Here is a 23,897-nt window from a genome sequence, read left to right as displayed (position 1 = left end):
AGCAGCTGAAGGTCAGAGAAGGGCATTGCACACTCAGAATACTGACGGCAGGAGAGTGGGAGGCCGGGTGCATCCCCGGGTGTGATAGAACTTGTGGGGAATTGAGGCTGAGTCATTCTTCTGCCTGGGACTCTTGTTCTTTCCCCAAATTAGTTTAACATCTGCTTTGGATTTAACAGGGTAGCTGCTTTCCTATTCCTGGCTAATTAAGCAAATGCAAATATATGCATAGCCTTATTGTATCCTCATACAGCGTGGGCGGCAGGTGCTTGGTGCTAGAAGCAGAGGGTGGCAGTGCTGGGGTGGGAGGGCAGCAGGAATACCCATCCAAGCCAGACACACTTCATCCTTACATGACCTCTCAAGGTCACACTACGTGACTTTTGGCATGTGAATTCACCTGACGCTACAGTGGTGTCTTGAAAAGTGAAAATATATCAGTGTATTCCAACCTGTAAGCTGACAAAGCTCTTGCTCATAGCCACGCATTTACATTAAAAGCTTTGCCTTCATATTTTCATAGGGCAGGCACGATGACCCGGGTCTCATAACTCACAAGAAGCCCGTCCTCTCTGACCTCTCCTTGCCCAGTGCGGTATGTTTCCCTCTGTAATTAGTTCTCTCTATGTAATTTTTTCAGGTGAAATTTTATGCCTTAAAACAAAATTGAAAAGCCATCTAAGGAGATGGTTTGGTTAACATGGAAATCCAGTTCCTCTCAGTAGGAATGAATCTTTGTGGTCAGGCTTTATAGATGTAACAAGGAAGTCTGATGCGTTTCTATCTATATGCTAAGTCAAAGTTCGGATTTTGTTTAGGACATTCATATATTCACTAGGATACGCTAACTCATCAGACAAACAATATCTGTTTATACCCATTTTCCAACACTGCTGGCTAGATGAAACTTAGAAACCCATGAAGATTTTTACCTTTTTTTTGGTTCCTGGCCATGTGCCCTTTCATCCTGAATGTTACAGATTCTCTTTCATACCCCTCTGCTGTGATGCAGGAGGCCTGAGGACTCTTACTCTGATAGTCTTTGCAAAAATTAGTCAAACATCTGTTTGAAACTGATTCAGAATCACTTTCATCCTTTGGTTTTTGTCCTAGTTATTTTTAGGGTTGATAAATTTATTTTCCAAGAGCAAAACAGAGCATTTTTAAACTTTGATTTTTGGCTAGGGTTTGAGAAATTCTTGTTCTGTGGAAAGCTGGCAAGTTTCCCACAAAGGCACTTAGGAACTTAGCCTGTATGGAGGTTTCCTTCAGCTGAGGAGCACCAGTCTGGAGCTCAGCCACCCTGATACTGCTTGGCTTCTGGGCAAATCAGCACCTCGCTATGCCACTAGAATAGGCCATCTTCCTCTGTTCTTAAACACTTGAGGAGGAGAGATTTTATAGTCCCTGCCAAGGAAATCTTGTCTGGGATTTAATCATTTCTACAATTAAGAAAGCCTTCCTCAAGTCAAACTGAGCTTACTTCCTGCACTATAAGTCATAAAGTTACAAAAAGATCAGGATACACAGTTGTTGTTATGCTTAAATACAATTTAAAAAATTATGAAAAGATTACATGTCTATTGTAGATAGGATAGAAAATTTTAAAAAACATAAAGATATTAAAATTTCCTATCAACTCACCATTCAGAGATAAGCATTCTTCTTTTTTGAGAAAGAGTCTCACCATATCATCCTTGGTAGAGTGCTGTGGTGTCACAGCTCACAGCAACTTCAAAATCTTGGGCTTAAGTGATTCTCTTGCCTCGGCCTCCCAAGTATCTGGGACTACAGGTGCCTGCCGCAATGCTGGGCTATTTTTTGTTGTTGTTGTAATTGTCATTGTTGTTGGCAGGACCAGGCTGGTTCGAACCTGCCACCCTTAGTCTATGTGGCTAGTGCTGTAACCACCATGCTACATGAGCCGAGCCAACCATTCTTAATATATAGATTTTTTCCCAGTCTTTTTTTTTATGCCTAAATATAAATATGAGCTCCTACTGAGATTTACAATCTGTATTTTCCATCAGTTACATTGTCATCACAACAAGGTATCACCTAACTCCAGTGAGAATGGCCTTTATCAAAAAGTCCCCAAACGACAGATGCTGTCGGAGAGAAAGGAGCACTTACATGCTGCTGGTGGGACTGCAAACTAGTGCCACCTCCATGGAGAATAGTATGGTAGCCACACCGCTACCTCAAAGAACTAAAAGGAAACCTACCATTTGACCCAGAAATACCCCTGTTAGGTATTTACCCAAAGGAAAAAAAGTCATTTCATCAAAAAGACATGTGCACTGAAATGTTCACTGCACCACAGTTCACAGTCACAAAGATGTGGACCAGCATCAACCTTCCTAATGTTGTGACCCCCAGGTTGAGAACTGCTGATGCGCCCACCAATACACGAGTCGATTAATGAAAGGTGGCACATGTATGCTGTGGAGTACTATACCCAGCCGTTAATACCTTTGTAACGAGTTGGATGAAACTAAAGACCATTCTTCTAAGTGAAGTGTCACAAGAACAGAAAAACAAATACCACATGTACTCACTATTAAATTAGAACCAGATCAACACCCATGCACACATTTGGAAGTAGAACTCAGTGGAAACCAAACAGGTGAGAGGAAGCGAAGGGGGTGTGCAAATTTACACACACGTACTCACTATTAAATTAGAACCAGATCAACACCCATGCACACATTTGGAAGTAGAACTCAGTGGAAACCAAACAGGTGAGAGGAAGCGAAGGGGGTGTGCAAATTTACACACACGTACTCACTATTAAATTAGAACCTGATCAACACCCATGCACACATATGGAAGTAGAACTCCGTGGAAACCAAACAGGTGAGAGGAAGCAAAGGGGGTGTGCAAATTTACACACACATACTCACTATTAAATTAGAACTCGATCAACACCCATGCACACATATGGAAGTAGAACTCCGTGGAAACCAAACAGGTGAGAGGAAGTGAAGGAGGTGTGCAAATTTACACACATGTACTCACTATTAAATTAGAACCAGATCAACACCCATGCACACATTTGGAAGTAGAACTCCGTGGAAACCAAACAGGTGAGAGGAAGCAAGGGGTGTGTGCAAATTTACACACACGTACTCACTATTAAATTAGAACTCAATCAACACCCATGCACACATATGGAAGTAGAACTCAGTGGAAACCAAACAGGTGAGAGGAAGCGAAGGAGGTGTGCAAATTTACACACCGTGGGTTCAGTGCCTGCCGTCTGGGAGATGGACACGCTGCCCAAAAGCAAATCGTGTAACCAAAACAATTTACCCCCATAATATTCTGAAATTTTAGAAAATGTAAAAAAAAAAAAAAATTGTCATCATTGTCCTGTATTATTGAATTGTTTTCAGAATCATTCTTTCTGTTTAGATACCGTAAGTTCACATATATTCACATTTATATTTATATTAGATAAATATTTATAGACTATTTATAATACTTATAAAAATGTATTTATATAGCATATTGATATTGAGATATCATAAGTTCACATATACATAGCACTCACAAGCCATAAAGTTTACACTTTTAGAGTGTATAGTGATTTATTTGTAGACTCACCAAGTTGTGCAGTAAGCGCCGCTGTCCTTTCCTTTACCCCCCCTAGTCAGCCCAGCGCGGTCACTCTTCTTTCCACTCCCCTCACCCTGGGGCAGCCACACATCTACCCTCTGTCTCACAATTTCCCTGCTTTGGGCATTGTGTAAGAATGGGATCGTACAAAGGTGGCCTTCGTGTCTGGCTTCTTATATTCAGCTTCGTGTTTTCAAGATTTGTCCAGGTCCTCATTCCCCTTTTTGGTTTTTTTTTTTAAACCTTATTCCTTTTTAATGATGAATAGTGTTCCACTGTATGGATTTACACATCATACTTACCTGTTCATCAGTTGACGGATTTGAGTTTTTCCCGTCTCATGGTTGTTGTGAATGGAGCTACTATAAACATCTGTGTGCAAGTTTTTATTTGAATTCCTGTTTTCAGTTCTTCTGGATATATTGCAAGGAGTGCAATTGCTGCGTTACAATGCTAACTCTGTGTTTAACTTTTTGAGGTGCTGCTTTTCATGGTAGCTACACCATTTTGCCTTTACATGGGCAGCTATGAGGGTTCCACTTTCTCCACATCTTCGTCAACACTTGTTATTATCTGCCCTTGGGCTATGGCCATCCTAATGAGTTAAGTGTGAATTGGTAGCTCATTGTGGCTTTGATTTGCATAATGCTTGATGGCATTAAGCATCTTTTCATGTGCTTATTACCATTGAATAGTCTCATGGCAGAAATGACTGTACAGATCCTTTGCCCTATTTTCAGTTGAGTAATTTGTCTTGTTTTTACTGAGTTGTAATAGATCATTATATGCTCTGGATATAGAACCTTATCATATAAATGATTTGCAAATAATTTCTCCCATCCTGTTTGTCATCTTCATATTCTTAATAGTGTCCTTTAGTTTGTCTTCGGTTACTTCTACTTTTGGTCTCACATCTAAGAAAACACTACCCAATACATGGCCATGAAGTTTTACACCTGTGATTTCTTCTAAGAGTCTTACAGTGTTAGCTCTTATAATTTGACGAGATTTTTGTATACAGTATGAAGTAGGAATCTAACTTTGTTCTTTTGCATGTGGATATCCAGTTGTCCCAGCACCATTTGTCCAAAAGACTGTTCTGTCTGCCATTGAATTGTCTCAGCATCCTTGTCAAATTTCAACTACCCTTTGGGTCCTTACACCAATACACAGTTTGATTGCTGTAGCTTTGTAGTACATTTTGAAATTGGGAAGTGTAAGTCTTCCAACTTGTGTTCTTTATTTTCAATATTGTTTTGACTATTCTGGGTACTTGATAGAGTCAAATGGAGGGAACCACCCAAATAGAAAATATGCCCACCCCCACTCTTCCGACCCCTTCAATCCCCGTCCACCATAACCCACGTGCTGACTTCCTTCTTGAGCTCAGCTCACCTGTATGTTGCCCACACAGAATCTTGACTCTGTTTCCTTTCTTATGTTTTAGAATAATCTCTTATTTTCAGTCTTTGACCTCTCAGTACTTGCATTTCCATATATATTTTTTATTATTATTATTTTTTTCAACAGAGTCTGACTATGTCTCCCTGGGTAGAGTGTCATGGCATCGGAGCTCACAACAACCTCCAACTCTTGGGCTCAAGCTATCCTCTTGCCTCAGTTTTTTCTCTTTTTTTTTTTTTTGTAGAGACAGAGTCTCACTTTATGGCCCTCGGTAGAGTGCCATGGCATCACACAGCTCACAGCAACCTTCAACTCTTGGGCTTAAGCGATTCTCTTGCCTCAGCCTCCCGAGTAGCTGGGACTACAGGCGCCCGCCACAATGCCCAGCTATTTTTTGGTTGCAGTTCAGCTGGGCCAGGTTTGAACCCGCCACCCTCGGTATATGGGGCCGGCGCCCTACTGACTGAGCCACAGGCGCCGCCCCAGTTTTTTCTCTTTTTAGTAGAGACAGGGTCTCACTCTTGCTCAGGCTGGTCTTGAACCTGTGAGCTCAAGCTATCCACCTGCTGCAGCCTCCCAGAATACAAGGATTACAGGTGTGAGCCACTGCACCTGGCCTATAGTATTACTTTTAGTGTCTACTTAAAGTTTAATTTAACCAATCAGACTTTTAATTATTTCCTTTGTTGTTGTTACAATCGAGGATAAGCTCATCACCCTTACTCATACAGCTTTATATTCATTCATGATTATTTTCATAGGATACATTCCTATGAATGGAATAACTGCATCCAGGTATGTATATATGTTGTGTTGTCATTTATATTTTATTACAGTGATTTTTCCTCAGAGGTTTTTAATGTTCAAGTAGTCACATCTGTTTTTTTCCTTTATGTATTCAGCCTTTACATACAGGATCAGAGAGGCCTCTCCTAACTTGTTCAGAGAGATAATCTCCTTTATTTTCTTTTTATTGTTTTTAAATTTTTTTAAAGAGAGAAGGTCTAATATGTTGGCTGAGCTGGAGTACAGTGGCTATTTTACAGATGTGATTATAGCTCACTGAAGCCTCCAATTCCTGGGCTCAAGTGATGCTGTGGAATAGCTGGGACTACAGGCACATACCATTGTGCCCAGCTAAAAAAATCTACTCTTTATCTTAGATTAGTAATACCATCTTTCCATAGTCTCAACTCTTTTGGGCCATTGCTCTTCTCCTTATTCTTGAACAATACCACTGTAATTATTTGACTTTTCTCATCTATTTTACTGTCTGGTAGTAGAAGTCCTTTACAATTTTTTACAGAATTTTCTTCTTTAGATAAGAATCAGTTATTCTATAGCTTCTATAGAAAAGAATCAATTATTCTATGGAGTCTGTATAGAAGAATAAATTATTCTACCAGATAAATTTTAGGGAGAACATGGTGTGTTTTTTCACCCAGTTTTCTTTTTTATCATTCAGTAGAAATTTTTTTGGGGGGTACCTATAATTTTCTTACCAGATTCATTCATACATATTTTTATATATATTTGCTATTGTAAGTATGATCTTTTTATCATGTGATAGCTTATTGCATTATTTTATTATAAAATTGAATACATACTCATTTTTGGAAAATTTAGAAGCTACAAGGTGAATTTAATAAACAAATGACCCACCATTAAAGAGAGAACCATTGCTAGCATTTCATGTGTATCCTTCTATTAATAGATTTACTGTCATATTGGGGAAGTAAGATATGATCATATGAGAGGCTTCATAATCCAAGATACTGTTTGGTGACTAGCTTGTACCTTTTTGTCTTTTTCTCTTCACTGTTTGGAAACTGCTCTTCCCATAACTGTTGGGGCTGCTGGTCATCCACGGCCCTCTTCCCTGCCCGTGGGTTGGACAGCGTATCAGCTTGGATCTCTCTTCTGGGGAGAGTCTCTCTTCTGGGATCTTGAACGCCAAGACCTCTACTCCTACAAGGCCTTCCTATCCCAAGAGCACGTGTGTTTGAATCAAGCTAACATAGGAAAGGAGAGCTGGCTTGAAGCCAGCATGAATTCACCCAGAGACTTTCTGGTTAGTCTTTCTTGCCATTTTGCTTAAACAAGGTTGAGTTGGACATCTGTTACCTGCAGAGTGTTGACCACCACCTCCTATGTCTATGCAATGGTTCCATGTGCTAGGGGTGTCCTAGATGAGTTGGGTCCCTATGTGCCCAACTCCCAAAGGGTAAATGTTCCTCAGTGAGAGCAGATCTAAGACATGCTCTTGCCTTCTTTAAAGCAAAGAGGGATGGCCATGAGGGGCAGCAGCACTGGAGGTGGAATGGGGGCCACCATTGTAGTAGCAGCCCAGCGGGGGATGGCCAGTTCTAAGCTGCCTGACCATAGCTCCTTACTGTGGTCTATCAGCTGGAATGGCAAAATCTGAGTGCAGGGGATGGAATTATATTGAACACATGGGATTCTGTGTCACACTGAGGCTTTGCAAACCTGTACCGCCTGCTGTAGCAGTGCTCTTCTCCAGATGAGAGCCACACAGCTGCCTTCCACACATATTATTCAGTAAAATGGCAATTAAAATCCAGCTTATGTCAATGCCTAAGCTTATCCTAGGACTGTTGACTAGAGTTCCTGGGGGGTGTGGGTACAACACATGTTACTTACTTATCTTCAAGAATTTCTAAGGCTATGATTTAATAAAAAAAAATAAATAAATAAAAATAATTTCTTCCATGTTTTTCCGGAGCAGCATATCTGCTCCCTTTTGCAGTAGGTCCCGTCATTCTTGGGGCTTACTGTAGGCTATCGGTAGTGGCAGGGAACCCCACATTTTGTGAGGATGCCCGTATCATTTTGGAGCTCTCTCAATTCAAATTTGGGTATGAAAATATTTATTTATAATGAATAAAGAAATCACAAGTTATTGGACCCCTCCCTCTGAGAACTTAGTTGGCTCCCCAGAACTACCTGCTGCAACAGGCTTTGTGGTCATAACCTGACTTCCCAGCCACCCAGAACTCACCGCACACGCAGGACCATGGCGAGCAGAGGGCCCTGAGGCTTTGCGGTAAACCCACCTCCAAAGAGCAGACTGTGGGTGGTGTTTTGTTTTGTTTTCCTATTTGATATCTCTGGGAGCAATCAGCAAGAAGCTAGCCAGCCTACATCCTGAAATCCTTACATTGGGGGGAAGTACAAATTAAGTTTTCAAATTAAGTAGGATGGAAATATTATTTTATACTTTGTGCTTGAGAGAAAGAAAGAGAGGGAGGGAGGGAGAGAGAGAAAAATTGTGTGCGTGAGAGAGAAATTGTGAGAGACAGGCAGAGAGGGAGAGGCGGTCAGAAGCAGGGGAGAGAAGAGCCCGCCTGCTTCCTGAGTGAAGCATTGCTCAAGCGCTCTCTGCCCAGCCCCTCGAGTGTGGTTTCCTCCGAGGCCAGCATCAAACCCAGAATAGTGTGGCTGACTTACTGGTTGAGGTCAGCAGCTCCGGAAAAGCACAGAAACAAAGGGTTTTGCAGTAAGTACATAGTTGGTTATTATTAAAGATGAGGATGGAAAAATCTTAGAAATTAGCTTTTATCTGGGGAAGAGCTTCTTCTGCTTTGGATATGTCTAACAGACCCAGTGACTCCTGATAGGACTAAGGCAGTGTTAATACCTTCTGTGGTGCATGCACTGGGTAAGTTAATGTTACGTGTGTGCTTTTGAGAGGCTGAAAAGGGATTTGAAACTCATCTGCTATCTTGAAAAAAATCATCTTTTCTCATGGCGTTTCACTTGTTTCATCTTACAGAGTAAAGATGATTATTCTGACTTCAAGTAAATAGACAAAGTTCTTTGGAACAAAGTCCTCTCTCTGCAGCCACTAATTAGTAGTAGTGTGGAGATCTATTTTCACATCCAAGCTGAATAGGGCTGCTTCAGGGCATTCTTTTTGTCAAGTGTGGGAAGTCTAAGGCCCTGTGGACAGAACCGCCCACTTTCCTGGTGTGTAGCTCCCCGGAAGGATCTAGAGCTGTCTCCCCTGGGAGGAGATGGGCACTGTGGAGCGTCTTCTCAGTCTTCTCATCCGGCAGAGGGTCTGAGGATGTCCCAGGGCTCTGGGCAATGCATTGTGCGAAGACTCTGAAATTAGATGCTTAGGAAGCCCAGATGGTAAAATCTCAACAAAGATAATGTGACAAAGGTAGAGGCTTTTCTTGGAAGTTATTTATTTATTACGTTGCTTGCTTTAGATAGTCCCTCCCACCCCACACCACCCCCATCCTGCAAGGGTTCAAGATACTTTGAGATCTCTCCTTATCACTCCATTTTCTATTAATTATGTTTTTTCATTTTATTTCCTGTCCCACTGTTTCTTACTGGAATAAAATGTTTAGCTCAGCAGGGCATGAGTCCATATTTTAAGTTTACTTGGGAAATGTGATTTCCGCCCCCTCTCAACTGAATGCAGCGGTGAAGACAGGGCTCTGTTGTGCCCACTCACGCGGTTTCTTTTTGTTCCTTCACAACCCGGCTCCACAGACTCCATGTTCTTACGAGGGTCTTCTCGAGAGCAGCCGTGTTTCACTTCCTTTAATCTCTTCTTTGCCAAGTGGGTGAACATGTAAGTGCTGTCTAAACAGAGGGACCCCTAAAGTAGAGGGAGTACAAAGTAAACAATGCTAAACTTTCATCTGAAAGTCTGGACTTTGACATAAACCACAGCATGTGAAATACCTTTCTCATTTCACTTTTATTTTTCAAATATGTTAAAAATTTTTAAATGATAAAAACGTTTTTGAGCAAACACTAGGTGACAGGTACAGTAGGCAAGCTCTTCATAGCCCCATGAGTAGCTGCATTTATGATCTTCACTTTATAAGTGAGAAAACGGAGGCTTAGAGAAGTTATGTAACTTGGTCAAGGTCAGACAGGTGGGGTGGACAGGTGAGTGGTGCAGAGTGAGAACTCGGGTGTCTCTCAATCCAGAGCTTATGTTCTGGTACAACATTTCAGTAAATTTGGGAATCAGAGAAAATAGTGACTCAATTCCATGCCCTGTATGACTAAATATCATAGTTTTTTAAAAAATACCACAGGTTTTTAAATATTACATAGTTTCACAATTATTTTTCATGGTATATAATGATATATAATATTAAGTGATTGTTTCATAAATTATTTATCATTCCCTGTTCTTTAAAATTATGTTGCTTTTTTGTTGCTTGTTTTTGCTATTATAAATTATAGTTTAGTAACTACCATTGCCCACACAACTTTACCTATGTTTTGGGGTTATAACTCTAGAATAGATTCTCAGATGTGGAATTACTGGGCAAAGGGCCATGAACATTTTAATGGTGCTTGTATATGTTGCTGAATTGCTTTTTTGTTTTTCTTTTTGAGACAGAGTCTGCTCTGTTGCCTGAGCATCAGGACATTGGCGTGATCAATGCTCACAGCAACCTTGAACTCCTGGGCTTAAGTGATCTTCCTGCCTCAACTTCCCAAGTAGCTGGAACTACAGGTGGGTGTCACCTCACTTAGCTGACTTTTTCTATTTTTTTTGGAGAGACAGGAGTCTTGCTCTTGCTTGAGCTCCTGACCTGAGGTGATGATACTCCCGCCTCAGCCTTGCAGACACCTAGGTAAGTGTGAGCCACTGCACCCAGCCACTGAATTCCTTTCTATCAACACAGTGTGTGAGAGAACTAGTTTAATTTCATCCATTCCATCAGGGAACAGTATCATGGGGAGAAAGAATAGGTAAATCAGAATCTCTTTGTGTAATTTTGCATTTCTCTTTTTCTTTTCTTTTCTTTTTTTTTAATGAGAGACAAGGTCTCACTCTATTGGCAGGCTGGAATGCAGTGACAGCTCACTGCAGCCTCCAACTCCTGGGCTTAAGTGATCCTCCTATGTCAGCCTCCGGAGTAGATGGGATTACAGGTGTGCACCACAATTTTTTGTAGAGATGGAGTCTTGCTGTGTTTCCTAGAATGTTTTCAAACTCCTATCCTCAAAAAGTCTTCCTGCTTTGGCCTCTGAAAGGATTACAGGCATGAGCTAGGCTGAAAATTCCTTCACATGTTGTTTACAACTTGTACTTTCTTTTCTTTTTTCTTTTTTTTAAGGCAGAGTCTCACTTCATCACCCCTGGTAGAGTGCTGTGGTGTCATAGCTCACAGCAACCTCCATCTCTTAGGCTCATGCAATTCTCTTGCCTCAGCCTCCCAAGTAGCTGGCACTCCAGGCACCCACCACAATGTCCAGCTATTTTTTTAGAGATCGGGTCTCACTCTGGCTCAGGCTAGTCTCAAACCTGTGAGCTCAGGCAGTCTACCCACCTCAGCCTCTCAGTCTACTTTCTTTTTTGATCAGGTTTTAAAATCATAATGCTTGTAATTTTTTCCTAATTTATATGGGTTTTAGTAAGATTTATTGCCATGTTTTTGTCAGTTATTTTTTCCAATCTACTGTTTTGTCTTTTTAAAATTAGTTTTTTAAAAAACATGAAGCTATTTAATATTTTTATATAGTCAAATCTGTTCATTCTTTCTCTAAGGCAGAGATCTAAGTTCTCTGCTTTGGTTAGAGATCTAAGTTCTCTGCTTGAAAAGGATTTATTTCCTTCTAGTATTTACTTTGGTGAATGATGTGGAAAGTAGATTTAAATTGACTTTAAGAAAATATGCTAACTGGTGTTTCTAACGTCATTTATGAGCAATCCTTATGTTTTCTAGTATTTTATAATTTCATCTTTTTATACTTTTAGCTTTTCTATGTTACATGATTTTTCTGGATCATCTGATTTAGTTATAGGAGCTATTTATTTCTATGCCATTATCATTGCTGCTTTTATAATATGAAGGGAGACTGAGTTGTGTAGAGTAATATTGAATCAAAATAAGGTATTAGGGCCTGGGTTGGTGCCTCACGCCTATAATCCAAGCACACTGGGAGGCCAAGGAGGGAGGATCCCTTGAGCTCAGGAATTTGACACCAGCCTGAACAAGTGCAAGACCCCCTTGTAAAAATAGAAAAATTAGCTGGGCATTGTGGTGGGTGCCTATAATCCCAGCTACTCAGAAGGCTGAGGCAAGAGGATTTCTTGAGCCCAGGAATTTGAGGTTGAGCTAGGCTAACGCCACCACACATTTGCCTGGGCAACAGAGTGAGACTCTATCTCATAAATAAATAAATAAATAAATAAAATAAATAGTAAGGTACTGATTAAGTGCATAGGCCCTGGAGGCAGATTGGTCCGCCTTAACTTCTATCCCTTAGTCTTATATCTGTTAAATGAGGATAGTAATGGCATTTATTCCACAGAGTTGTTAAGGTAAGGAAATAAAAGCTATGTCAAAACATACACATACACTGAAAAAGTATTTGACAGATGTAAATGTATATCAAGTGTTGAAGTATACATATATGTATTTTATATTCATAAATGTGCATTATACATATATATTTTTATGGAGAGTCACATTTGTTATTCTTTCCCTTTATGGCTGAAGGGCAAGAATGATACTTTTGACTCTTTATAAAACATTAAAAACTTGGTACGTTTGAAGACAGACAAGTTTGCAGAGAGAAATACAAGGTGTCCCAAAAGTCGCCCTGAAGTCTCCATACATAGGGAATTTTCCAAAACATTCTCTATGTGTTGGCCACTTCTTTGTAAAATTCTGTAATGAATATTTTATAAATAAAGGTATATTTAGCTACAACGTCTCATTTTCCCTATATCCTGTTGGGATACCCTGTACATGCAATATGCTTACCCCAAAGATTATTAAGTGAAGAATTCCCACCAATCAGTGAGAAAAAGACAAATACAAAATAAAAATGGGCAAAGATTGTAAACAGGCAATTCCCAGAAGAAATGGGAATTATATAGAAAACCAGTAAACATACAGTGTTCAATCTCAGTAAGAATCATGAAATAGTAAAGCTTGTTTGCATGGAAAATTTATAAAATCTGTTAAAATGTAAAATAGTCACAGATTTGATATGTACTAGAAAAATACTATTCAATTGTTAAGTAAATATATATAGCATAATGATATTAATGTTAAAAGTTTAACATAAATAAAATTATATATATATATATATATATATATATATATTTTTTTTTTTTTTTTGTAGAGACAGAGTCTCACTATACCACCCACGGGTAGAGTGCCGTGGCATCACACAGCTCACAGCAACCTCCAGCTCTTGGGCTTAGGCGATTCTTTTGTCTCAGCCTCCCGAGCAGCTGGGACTACAGGCGCCCGCCACAACGCCCAGCTATTTTTTTGTTGCAGTTTGGCCGGGGCTGGGTTTGAACCCGCCACCCTCAGCATATGGGGCCGGCGCCCCACTCATTGAGCCACAGGCACTGCCTGTAAAATTATATTTTTATTTGTATGTATAAATAAAAAAATTAATTTAAAAAGTACTGGATGGGCGGTGCCTGTGGCTCAAAGGAGTAGAGCACCCGCCCCATACGCCGGAGTTGGCGAGTTCAAACTCAGCCCCATCCAAAACCACAAAAAAAAAAGTACTGGATGTGTGATATCAAGCAGTTTACTCTGTCCCCTCTGGAGAGGGAAGTAGAATTAGAGCAAGGTTGTTTTTTCCTTTTGCTAGATACACACTTCTGTATCTAGCAACACGAGGTTGCTTTGGTCACACAGGGATGACTTTGCATTTGTGTTTTTGTATAAAACAAATACATATACTTTTCCAGGGCCACAGGCAAGGAAATTCTTGGGAGCAGGATTCCAGGTGTAGAAGCTCAGGGTTGGGAAATCAGGTGATACACTTTAGGAAGAGTGACTATTTGGGTGGAAGTGTTTTAACATACCTCGTAGGGGTGTCCACCTTTTGGCGTCTTTACATCCCATTGAAAGAAGAGCTGACTCGGGCCACACATTAAATACACAAACACTAACAACAGCTGATAAGCAAAAAGAAAGGTCTGTGCATAATTTTCATGATATCCAACACCACAGATAAGCAAGAAGTCCTCATATAATCTGCATGCAGCCAGCAGGCCACAGGTTGGACATGCCGGCAGGTTTTAATTTACATTTTAGAAAAGGAAGCAAGAATTTGTTGAGAAAACTCAACCTGAGAGGCATGGAGGAAAAGTTGCTTGATTGTGAGTGCAGGCCTCTTCCCAACTCCTGTTCCTATTCTTAGGCTTTATGCAGTTATATGCCCTCAAGCATGGCTCATAGACACCCCCAGAGTCATCGTGCTCCCCTCCTTCCTTTCCATCCTGTGTTCCTTATCTCTAGTTTAAAAATCTGTCATCTGAGGTTCAAAATAGCCCTCCACCCTGTTATGCACCCAGCAGATCCGCATGAGCCAGGCAGTGCTCCAGGCCCTGGGGAGACAAGAATGAGCAAGAGAGAGACTGTGTCAGCCTCAGTGAGAGAGAGGGGACAGTGAATGCTAATGAATCATGTCACCACATTCTGATCCTGGCTGTGAGGCAGCCCTTAGGAGGCCCTGGTGGAGAGAGTGATTGGGTGGGCTCCTATGCAGGGGTGGCCAGGCTACTCTGAGGACAGCTTGCATTGTTCCAGCCTCTCCCACCCCCGCCTTTCTCTGCACCTCTACTCCCATTTCTTCCTTCCTTGCACTGGGACTACTGTTTTACATATTTTAGTTGTTTAACTTCTATTTTGCACAGTTGTTGCCATGGCCAACTACCTTTATCACCTTTCCTAAAATTGACTTAAATTATTAATGTGTCTGAAAAAGAAACTGCCTGTAATCCCAGCACTGTGGGAGGCTGAGGAGGGAGAATGGCTTGAGCTCAGTCGAGACTTGCCTGAGCGAGAGTGAGACCCTGACTCCTAAAACAATGGAAAAACCCAATTGGGGCGAGTGCCTGTAATCCTAGTGGCTTCCAGAGGCTGAGGCAGTGGGATGCCCATAGCCCGAGTCTGAGGTTGCAGTGAGCTATGACGCCATTGTACTCTGCTCAGGGGCCTACGGTGGGCTCTATCTCCAAAAAAAAAAAAAGAAAGCAAAGAAATAAAAATTTAAAAAAATAAGCAAGGAAATAAAATAAAAATAAAAAGGAAACTGTGTGACTTGCTGTGAGAAACAAGGAAAATGAAATGATGGCAAATTTAAAAATTAAAATTATTAGTAACGAAGGCAGAATTCTTTTCCATGGTCTGTAAGCGTACATGGGGTTGCTTTGGTCACACAGGGATGCTATTTAGATGAGAGGCAGGGAATGTATTACATTTTGATATTTCACTAGCAGAAAATGTCTCCACTGTCCGTGAATTCAGTGAGGATGCTGCAAGAAAGAAATAAGAGAAAGGAGGAGAGACTGCAGAGCATTTATTTTGTGTAATTGGGAGGGAGGGAGGTAAGCCTGCAGCTTACCAGGGGAATCAGAGGGTTCCTCTGAGACAGACGGTGCAGGAGCTATACCTGGTTGCTGCAGTAATGGCCCTCCTGAAATGAGTGGCCTGGGAGCAGAGTGACAGTGGCCTACCTAGCTGCCCCCTGGGGAAAGTCAGCAGACTGCTTGGGGAGGAGGTTATGTGGCAGATAAAGGATGAGATCCTTCGGGGGTGGTCTTTGGTTGTAAATAAGTCTCTGAGTCTGGAGGCTTGAGAACCTCTCTGGTACCCACTGCCTGCTGTCACCTGTCAGAGGTCTCATTGATGAGGTCTGAGCATAAGTAAAGGAAGTCCTCTGGCTTCACCTGTCCTACCCAGAGCCCTTGCTGCAAAGGAGGAGTCCCAGGATGGGGAAGAGGTATGGCAGCGTTTGTAACCTGGCTTGGGCTGCTTTACAATTTGGGTACCTCCCAGGCCTTCTCCAAGGAGGATTAGGCCAATCTGATGGGATCGGGGCAGTGAGGGGTGGTCAGCGGGGCTGATGGGATCAGGGCAGTGAGGGGTCGTCTCTGATGCTTGCTTTGCTGCCTCTGCCTGTGGATGTCTCCCCCTCTTGTCTCCTAAGTCATGTTTATTGTCCTGGAAATACCACTGGAAGGGTCTTCCATCCCTGGCTTGGCCATGCGCCCCCTGAATAAGCTCCGATAGCACTGTGTGGCTGTCTTCAGTAGTGTTTTCCCAGGAGTTATCTTGCATTTCGTGACTATCTGTTAGTTCCCTACCCTGGACGTGAGCCCTAGGTGGGGAGGGATGGTGTTTGTTTTTGTCATTCCTGTGTCTTGGTGCCTACTTCAGTGCCTCAGATATCCAAGGTGCTCCAGAAACGTTTCTTGAGCAAGCCAACCGACCATACAGCCCCCAGCTGTTAGACAGGGTAAAGCCCTGAATTCTCCTGTTCCTTTTGGACCTGATTTTTCCTTTCCCTGTTGCAGCAAAGCACAGGCTGAAGAGAAGATGAGGTCCCCAGGGGTGGGGTGACGATGGGGCATGCGTGGGGACTTGGGAATGGGGCTCCCACTGGACAGTTTTGAGCAGAGGAGGCAGCAGATCCGATGTAAGTCTTACAAGGATCACTGTGGTCAGTGTGGGAAGCTCTGCCTGGGCGACTCAGGGGCGTTGGGATTGTGGGGATCTTGTTGTGTGTTTGTTGCTCTGACTTTTGACAAAAGGGCCATGCTGAGGTCCCAAGTTTCCTACATTAAAACACTCACACCCATAACTTTTCAATTAACAAATGTGTGCTGTGCCCCAAAGCCACTCCTGCCTCCCCGGCCCACGGGCACCAGTTGAAGTGTGTGGCCCTGGCTACAGCTGCCAGGTCCCCTGGTGCTACGGAGGGCCCACAAGTCACCCAGGAAGAGCACTCTCATCACAGAGTGAAGGGTGAGCTCCCCAACATGGTGTGTCCGTCGTGGGGTCCCCGCCGCCTGCTCCCTGCTGCCTGGCCATCTAGGGATGCGAGTCTCTCCCGGTTTCACCTCCCAGCGTCCTACCCCTGCTTCAGAGTTGTGTTCTGTTTGTCCGTCTGCCATAACAAATACCACAGGCTGAGGATCTTAACCCATGAACGTTAATTTTCACAGTACTGGAGGCACTTGCGGATCAAGGTGTCTGGGGTCAGTTTCCTCTGAGGCCTCTCTCCTTGGCTGGCAGACGACCATCCTCTCCCTGTCTTCTCTGGTCTTCCCTGTGTGTTTGCACCCTAATCTCTCTTTTCTTCTTCTTTTTAGACATGGTCTTGATCTGTCACCCAGCTGGTGTGTAATGGTGTCATCATAGTTCATGCAGCCTCAAACTCCTAAGCTCAAGCAATCCTCCCTCCTTGGCCTCCCAAAGTGCTGGGGTTTCAGGCATGAGCCATCTTGCTGGGCCCTAATCTCTCTTACGTGGACACCAGTCACATTGGATTAGGGCCCACTCATGTGACCTAATCTCACCTTAATTACCACTTTATTTTTATTTATTGATTGATTCATTGTTTGTTTGTTTTGCAGTTTTGGCCAGGGCCGGGTTTGAACCTGCCACCCCCGGTATATGGGGACGGTGCCCTACTCCTTGAGCCACAGGTGCCGCCTGATTCAGTCTTTGTTTTGAGACAAGATTTTGGTCTGTGGCCCAGGCAGGAGTGCAGTACTGCACTCATAGCTCACCGCAGCCTCAAACTCCTGGACTCAAGTGATTCTGCCTCAGTCTCCTGAGTAGCTGGGACTATGGGTAGCATTACCATGCCTGGCTAATTTTTCTATTTTTTTTTTTTTTTTGTAAGATGGAGGAAGGGAGGGGGGGTCTGTGTTGTTTCAAGGCTTGTCTCAAACTCCTAGACTCAAGCAATCCTCTTGCCTTGGCCTCCCAATGTGCTATGATTATAGGCAGGAGCCACTGTGCTCAGCCTTTACCCCAACTCCAAGTATAGCCACATTCTGAGGGTTTAATACTTCAACATATAAATTTGGAGGTGGGGTGCGGCAACAGACAATTCAGCATGATAAGAATCTCACTCAAATACCACTTTACTCTCAAGCATCCCCTGTCCTCATGCACTTTAGTGGACTTCTTTCTAACAGGGATTGCTTTATCCTTTGATACTCGTTCATTTATTCACTGAAATATCACTAAGACTCCAGGGCTATACCAGCTTTCTGAGTGCTGACACAGGTCACCCGGGCCTTTTAAATTTTTGTTAATTTCATCAAAAAGAAAGTTTCTGAACATTCCCATATGCTAGGTATTGATCCAGCTGCTGTGCCTAAATGCAAAGGTGAATCAGATTTGGCGCTTTTAGTTTGGGGAGACAAGATACTGGCCGACACAGTTGTACAAAAGAAGGTAGTAAACGTAAGGAGGGCAGATGAAATCCTTGGAATTTAGAGGCACATCAAATCACTTTCGTCTTTGTGTAGATGTAGGGAGGTGGTAGTTAGGGCTACAAGGAAGAGTTAACATTTAATCTGGGACTTGAAGGATGGATAAGCTTGTGCATATAGGAGGTAGCCTTTTAAGTTTGTGTTCTTTAGCATAATGCATTAAAATTTATTATTTTGTGTGTCAGTAGTTCCTTTTTCTTTTTTTAAGAGACAGGGTGTCAATCTGTTGCCCAGGCGAGAGTACAGTGGTGCAATCATAGCTCAGTGCAGCCTCGTGCTCCTGGGTTCAAGCAATCCTCTTGCCTTAGCCTCCCAAGTAGCTGGGACTACAGGCACATGCCACCATGCCTGGCTAATTAAACATTTTTTGTGTGTGTGGATATGGAGTCACACTATATTGCCCAGGCTGGTCTTGAATTCCTGGCCTGAAGCTATTCTCCCACCTTGGCCTCCCAAATTGCTGGGATTGTAAACATGAGCCACTGCGGTAGTTTATTCTTTTTTATTGTTGAGTAGTGTCTGTTGTTGGGATGTATCACAGTTTATTTATCCACTCATTATTGGAGGATAATTTGGTTCTTGCTGGGTTTCATTATTAATAATCAAGCTGTTGGCGGTGCCTGTGGCTCAGTCGGTAAGGCGCTGGCCTCATATACTGAGGGTGGCGGGTTCAAACCCAGCCCCGGCTGAACTGCAACCAAAAAAAATAAAATAAATAAAAATAATCAAGCTGCTGTGAATATTAGTGTTGCAGATGTATGAATATAAATTTTTATTTCTCTTGGATGTGAGTGGGATTACTGAATTATATAAGTGCATGTTTAATTTTTAAGAAACTGTCTGGGCATAGTGGCTCACACCTGCAACCCCAGCACTCTTTAGGCCTAGGGAGGAGGATTGTTAGAGGGCAGAAATTTGAGACCAGCCTGGACAACATAGTGAGACAAGGGGCATAGTAAGTGCATGCCTGTAATCCCATCTACTCAGGAGGCTGAGGCAAGACCACTTAAGTTCAGGGGTTCAAGGCTTTATAGTGAGCTGTGATTATACCACTGCACTCCAGCCTGGTGACAGAGTAAAATGCTGTGTCAAAAAAAAAAAGAAGAAGGAGAAGAAGCTGCTGCTACACTACTTTGCAAGGTGACTGTGCCATTAGCAATGTATTAGAGTTCCATTTGCTTCATATCCTTGATAGCACTTGACAGTTTTATTTTAAAAAATTTCTAGCCATTCTCATAGGTGTGTAGTAATCTCCTGTGGTTTTGATTTGTATTTTCTTTTTCTCTTTACTTTTGTTAGAGATGGGGTCTTGCTGTCATGCCCAGGCTAGATGGAGTGCAGTGGCACGATCATAGCTCACTGTGGCCTCAAGTGATCCTCCTGCCTTGCTTGGCCTCTGGAGTAGCTGGGACTGCAGGCACCTGCCACCATGCCCAGCACATCAATTTGTATCTTTTTAATGAATAATGATGTGGAGCATCTTTCATGGGCTTATTTGCCATTTGAATGGTTTATTTAAATCTTTGGCCATTTTTCATTGAGTTGTGCATTTTGTTGTGATGATGAAGATTATTTGTTATTATTGAGTTTTGAGAGCTCTTTTTTTAAAAATTAATTAATTTATTTATTTTTGTTGTTGTTGCAGTTTGGCTGGGGTGGGGCTCAAAACTGCCACCCGTGGCCTATGGGGCCCGCGCCCTACCCCCTGAGCCACAGGCGCCACCAGAGTTGTGAGAGCTCTTTATAAATTCAGGAACCAAGTCCTTTATCAGTTTTGTGTTTTGCAAATACTTCCCTTGTGGCTTGGCTTTTCATTTTCTTGACAATGTCTTTAAAGACTAGAAGTTTTAAATTTTGACAATGTCTAATTTACCAGGATTTTTTGTGGTTATTTTATGGATCATACTTTTTGGTGTTATATCTAAGAAATTTTTGCCTAACTCAAGGTCACAAAGATTTTCTCTTGTTTTCTTCAAGAAGTTTTCTAGTTTTAGGTTTCACCTTTAGGTCTACAATCCATCCTTAACTGATAATTTGTTGTGGACCAGATACTGGGCCCATGGCTATGGAACCAAAGCTGAGTGAGACAAAGCCCTTCACTCCAGCACCATCTGGGCTGGTGAGGTGGGGGTGAAAGTCAGACAGATAAATAGAACATTCGTCTGAGATAAGGAAAGCAGGCGAGCCCAGGTGCACTCAGTGTGGTGGGGAGGCAGGACTGTTCCCAGAGAAGGGGTCGTGAACTGAGTTTTACAGGATGGTAGGAGGTAGGTTAAAAACCAGGAATCTGTGCTCAGAGTGGCCTTGGGGAGGCCCGGAAGTTGATGAGAGACCGCTGCATCTCTGGGGCTGCTGGTCTGTTTGCTGTCCTGGGGTTGGAGTGCTGGGCAGTTGTCAGGAGAGAGAAGAGGGGATCAGGGCCCAGGTATGCCTTTTCCTAAAAGAAAAAGGAGGTGGGGGTGGCATTCTGGTGTGGCTCATGTCTTGTTCTTTGAAGGACAGGTGGACACTGTCTTTCTTCATTCAAAGGCAGACATCTTGTATCATAAAGAGCCCATCCGTAGGGGGGTAGCTGAAGTGCTGTTACATAACTATTTCTGTCCCCTATCCTGGGAACAGATCACATGTAGCAGTTGCTGTACTTACTGTTCCTTGCAGACTCACTCCTGAGGACTATGCAGGGAATGTGTAATGACGAGGTAATCCCAGCAGCAACCTGCAAAATTATCCCTCATATTTATGATTCTCGTATGTATTTAAAACACAATAAAATGATGCTGAGTAAAGATAGGGCATATTCCTGGCACTGAATGGAGTAACCCCACAAAGCACAGCAGTTGCTTACATTAGCCAGCTGGCGCTACAGGAAGAGAGCTAAAGCCTGTGGGTTAGAAAAGAAAATTTCAGGAATGTGAGAACAAAAAAGAAATCAGCTGCGTTCAGTGATTTAACTTAATCTGGTAACAATAAGGAAACCCAGAGCCCGTGGCACTCTGAGCAGTGGCAGCTCCCACGCACGTGTGAAGGGATGGTCTTTCCCCTTTAACAGAGTGAGCATCCACCACAGCCCTGGGCTCTCAAAGTGAGTCAGGGCCTGTCCAGAGGCAATCCCCATTTTGCTACTGTTATCCTCTGCACCTACAGAAGCTCCACCAAAGTCCCGTATTCCCCTCCTTTCTTCCTGGTGGTCCCAGGGAGCAAAAGTAAATTAGCAGGCCCAGCCATCACACCACTCCTCCCTTCTGTACTTGGCTAGGTATTCTAGGATGGCTGTTGACATATTTCCTTGGCAACGAAGACCTCTGCACACCTCCCCACAGGTGTCTTCTGGGGCTGCAGATGGGCACCCTCCCTGGCCTGCTATCACCTCCGCCGCCCTAGGCTCCGCCACCACCGTGGGTTTTCTATCTGTGAGGTGCCAGAGCACCAAGTTTTCAGTGAGGCCCCCATTGGCACGGTGTGGTGTTTGACCTTAGGATCTCACGAGGAAGTAGTTCTCTGTGTTGTCTGGATGGCCCTGTTCCTACCTGCCTCTCTCTCCCCCAGGCCAAGAGTCGCCCCAGGAGGCTCTTCAGTTCCTGGGACAGACAGACTGGGGCCCTCCCCTGGCGGCTTCCTGAGACGCTGGGGCCATAGCACGGCATGTTGTTGGGATCCATTGAGACCCTGCTACTCTAATCCTCTTCCAGCGTTATCACGCTTTCATGACTTAGGGCTGCCTTTGAAGAATGCATCTTGGTGTAAAATCTGTTTCTTCCTTTGTGAATATATCAGAAGCCGCATGACTCTGGTGTCCCATCTCTGAGCAGGGTGCAAGAAGGAGCCAGAGCCCTGGCTTTTTTCCCTTATAGGCCAAAATTATGTATTTTGTGAAGCTGAAAATTTGTTTTTGTTACCAAGTTGGTTGTCTTCCCCCAAACACACACACAGTCAGAAACTAGTCACGCTAGCTTGGGCATTTGTTAGGTGAGTCCCTCCCTCAGCATCTGGAGGAGGCCTTGCCTCTGATGGAAGGAAATAGTGCAGGTGAGCAGGTAACTTTCAGGGAGGAGAAGTGAATGATTAAAGTACTGAAAGTATTGGAGGGAGCCACATGAGGAGGTTCAGGCGTGTGACTCCTGGACATCCCTGCTGGAAGGCTTGTTGCCATGGTGACAGTGGAAGAGGTGTGCAGTGGGGAAGTGGGAGGGATGCTTCCACCACGTCCTCAGCTTCCTGAATTGTGAAGCCACTTTCACAGCATGGAGCCTTGGAGAATTACCCTGGGAGGTTTCTCTCGTGGGTCCCGTTTGCAGCACAGCTAGGATGCATCTTGCCGCAGGCGTGTGGCAGGTTTAGGAGTTTGCAGAGCTGTGCTGGCTTCTGCCTTGCTCATACCTTTCTTTGGTCAAACGACCAGCTGAGCAAGGGCAGTGGCTGTGAGCCAGATCTGTTCACCCATGGGCAGGGCTTACCGCAGAAGGTCCTTTATTTCATCTGTGCCCAGCAGTGCTGGGTGAGAGGATGTGTCCGCTAAGCCTGCTGGTGCAGAGCACAGGGAGCTGCGGAGTGGGGGTGGGGCAGTGTGCCTGCAGTCCTTGCATTGTTCCTAGAGGAAACAGAACGAGATAGGACTGGCCTGCCTGGTGCCTTGGAAGTTGTGCCCCTCTCCCCACCTGATTCAGAGGCCCCAGTTAGGAACAAAGAAGCAGAATATGTGGGATAAAAGATAAGATATCCAGACTTGATACTTTAAATTAGCGATTTTCTAACTTAGTGACTACCATTAGCTCCCACTTTACAAAGCAGCTGCTAGCAGAAATTCATTTATCATATTTCTTTTAAGATGTGTGGTTAAATCTTAAACCCTTAAAATGTTAAGTTTTATTTACAGTTACTGTGAAACTAGGATGTCTACCAAAAATTTAGAAATCGGGTGGTGCCTGCCCCATATGCTGGAGGTGGTGGGTTCAAACCCAGCCCCGGCCAAAAACTGCAAAAAAAAAAAAATTTGGAAATCAATTCAGGAAATTAGATAAAGCAGTAGATGATTTTTAGAGATTTGGTGCTAAATAATTTTAGGAACTGTTTCTGAAGCATGACTATGAGTTAGTGAGATTAAGTTTTGTGATGCCAACACTTGCACATGAGCAGGTAATAATGCCAGAAGACTCTGTATCCACGTCCATGGGCTGCTCATCCTGAAAGCAGTTTTGGAACTTTCCCAGACTTAAGTCTTACAGGAAAGAGAATGTCTTCGCTTTCTGTCCTGCGTTCACTGTTAACTCAGCACCTGCTTGGTGAGTGCCTAGTTGCTGGAACCTGTGTGCCTTTGTAGGTGTTCCCCAGCTGGTGGGCAGGGCAGGGAGACATGAATGTCTTCAGAGAAAGGCAGAATTTAAGTAATTCATTAAATGATATCCCTTGAGCACCTACTGTGTGCCAGGAGCACCAAGGTAAACGAGGAAAGCGAGGACCCACTGCCGTAGACCTTCTGTGGTGGCAGAGGGAGGCAGATAATCAATGACAGCTAATCAAGGACATAAAAAGTGGCAGCCATGGGCTTCAGAGCCTTTATCAACAAACTGGGGACTGTGGGGTAGGGTGGGAGAGCTACTCTAGACTGAAGGAA

General features: G+C 43.3%; 1 protein-coding gene across 3 annotated transcripts in view; it reads left to right on the top strand.

Moving 5' to 3' along the window:
• SPECC1 (sperm antigen with calponin homology and coiled-coil domains 1) overlaps nucleotides 1-23,897 on the top strand; it is a 358,846-nt gene that overhangs the window by 78,829 nt on the left and 256,120 nt on the right. The window contains exons 1-2 of one of the 3 annotated variants that reach the window (XM_053568568.1): nucleotides 9,538-9,628; nucleotides 10,415-10,531. The exons of 1 other annotated variant lie outside the window; for it this stretch is intronic. The gene's annotated coding sequence lies outside the window, so the exon portion shown is untranslated. Of the gene's footprint in view, nucleotides 1-9,537; nucleotides 9,629-10,414; nucleotides 10,532-23,897 lie in introns of those variants that run through there. One more of the 3 variants, XM_053568569.1, reaches the window with a different exon arrangement.

This window comes from Nycticebus coucang, chromosome 18 (assembly GCF_027406575.1).
Source record: "Nycticebus coucang isolate mNycCou1 chromosome 18, mNycCou1.pri, whole genome shotgun sequence".
NCBI classification, from domain to species: Eukaryota; Metazoa; Chordata; class Mammalia; order Primates; family Lorisidae; genus Nycticebus; species Nycticebus coucang.
This window is presented reverse-complemented; position numbering and strand designations above follow the sequence as displayed.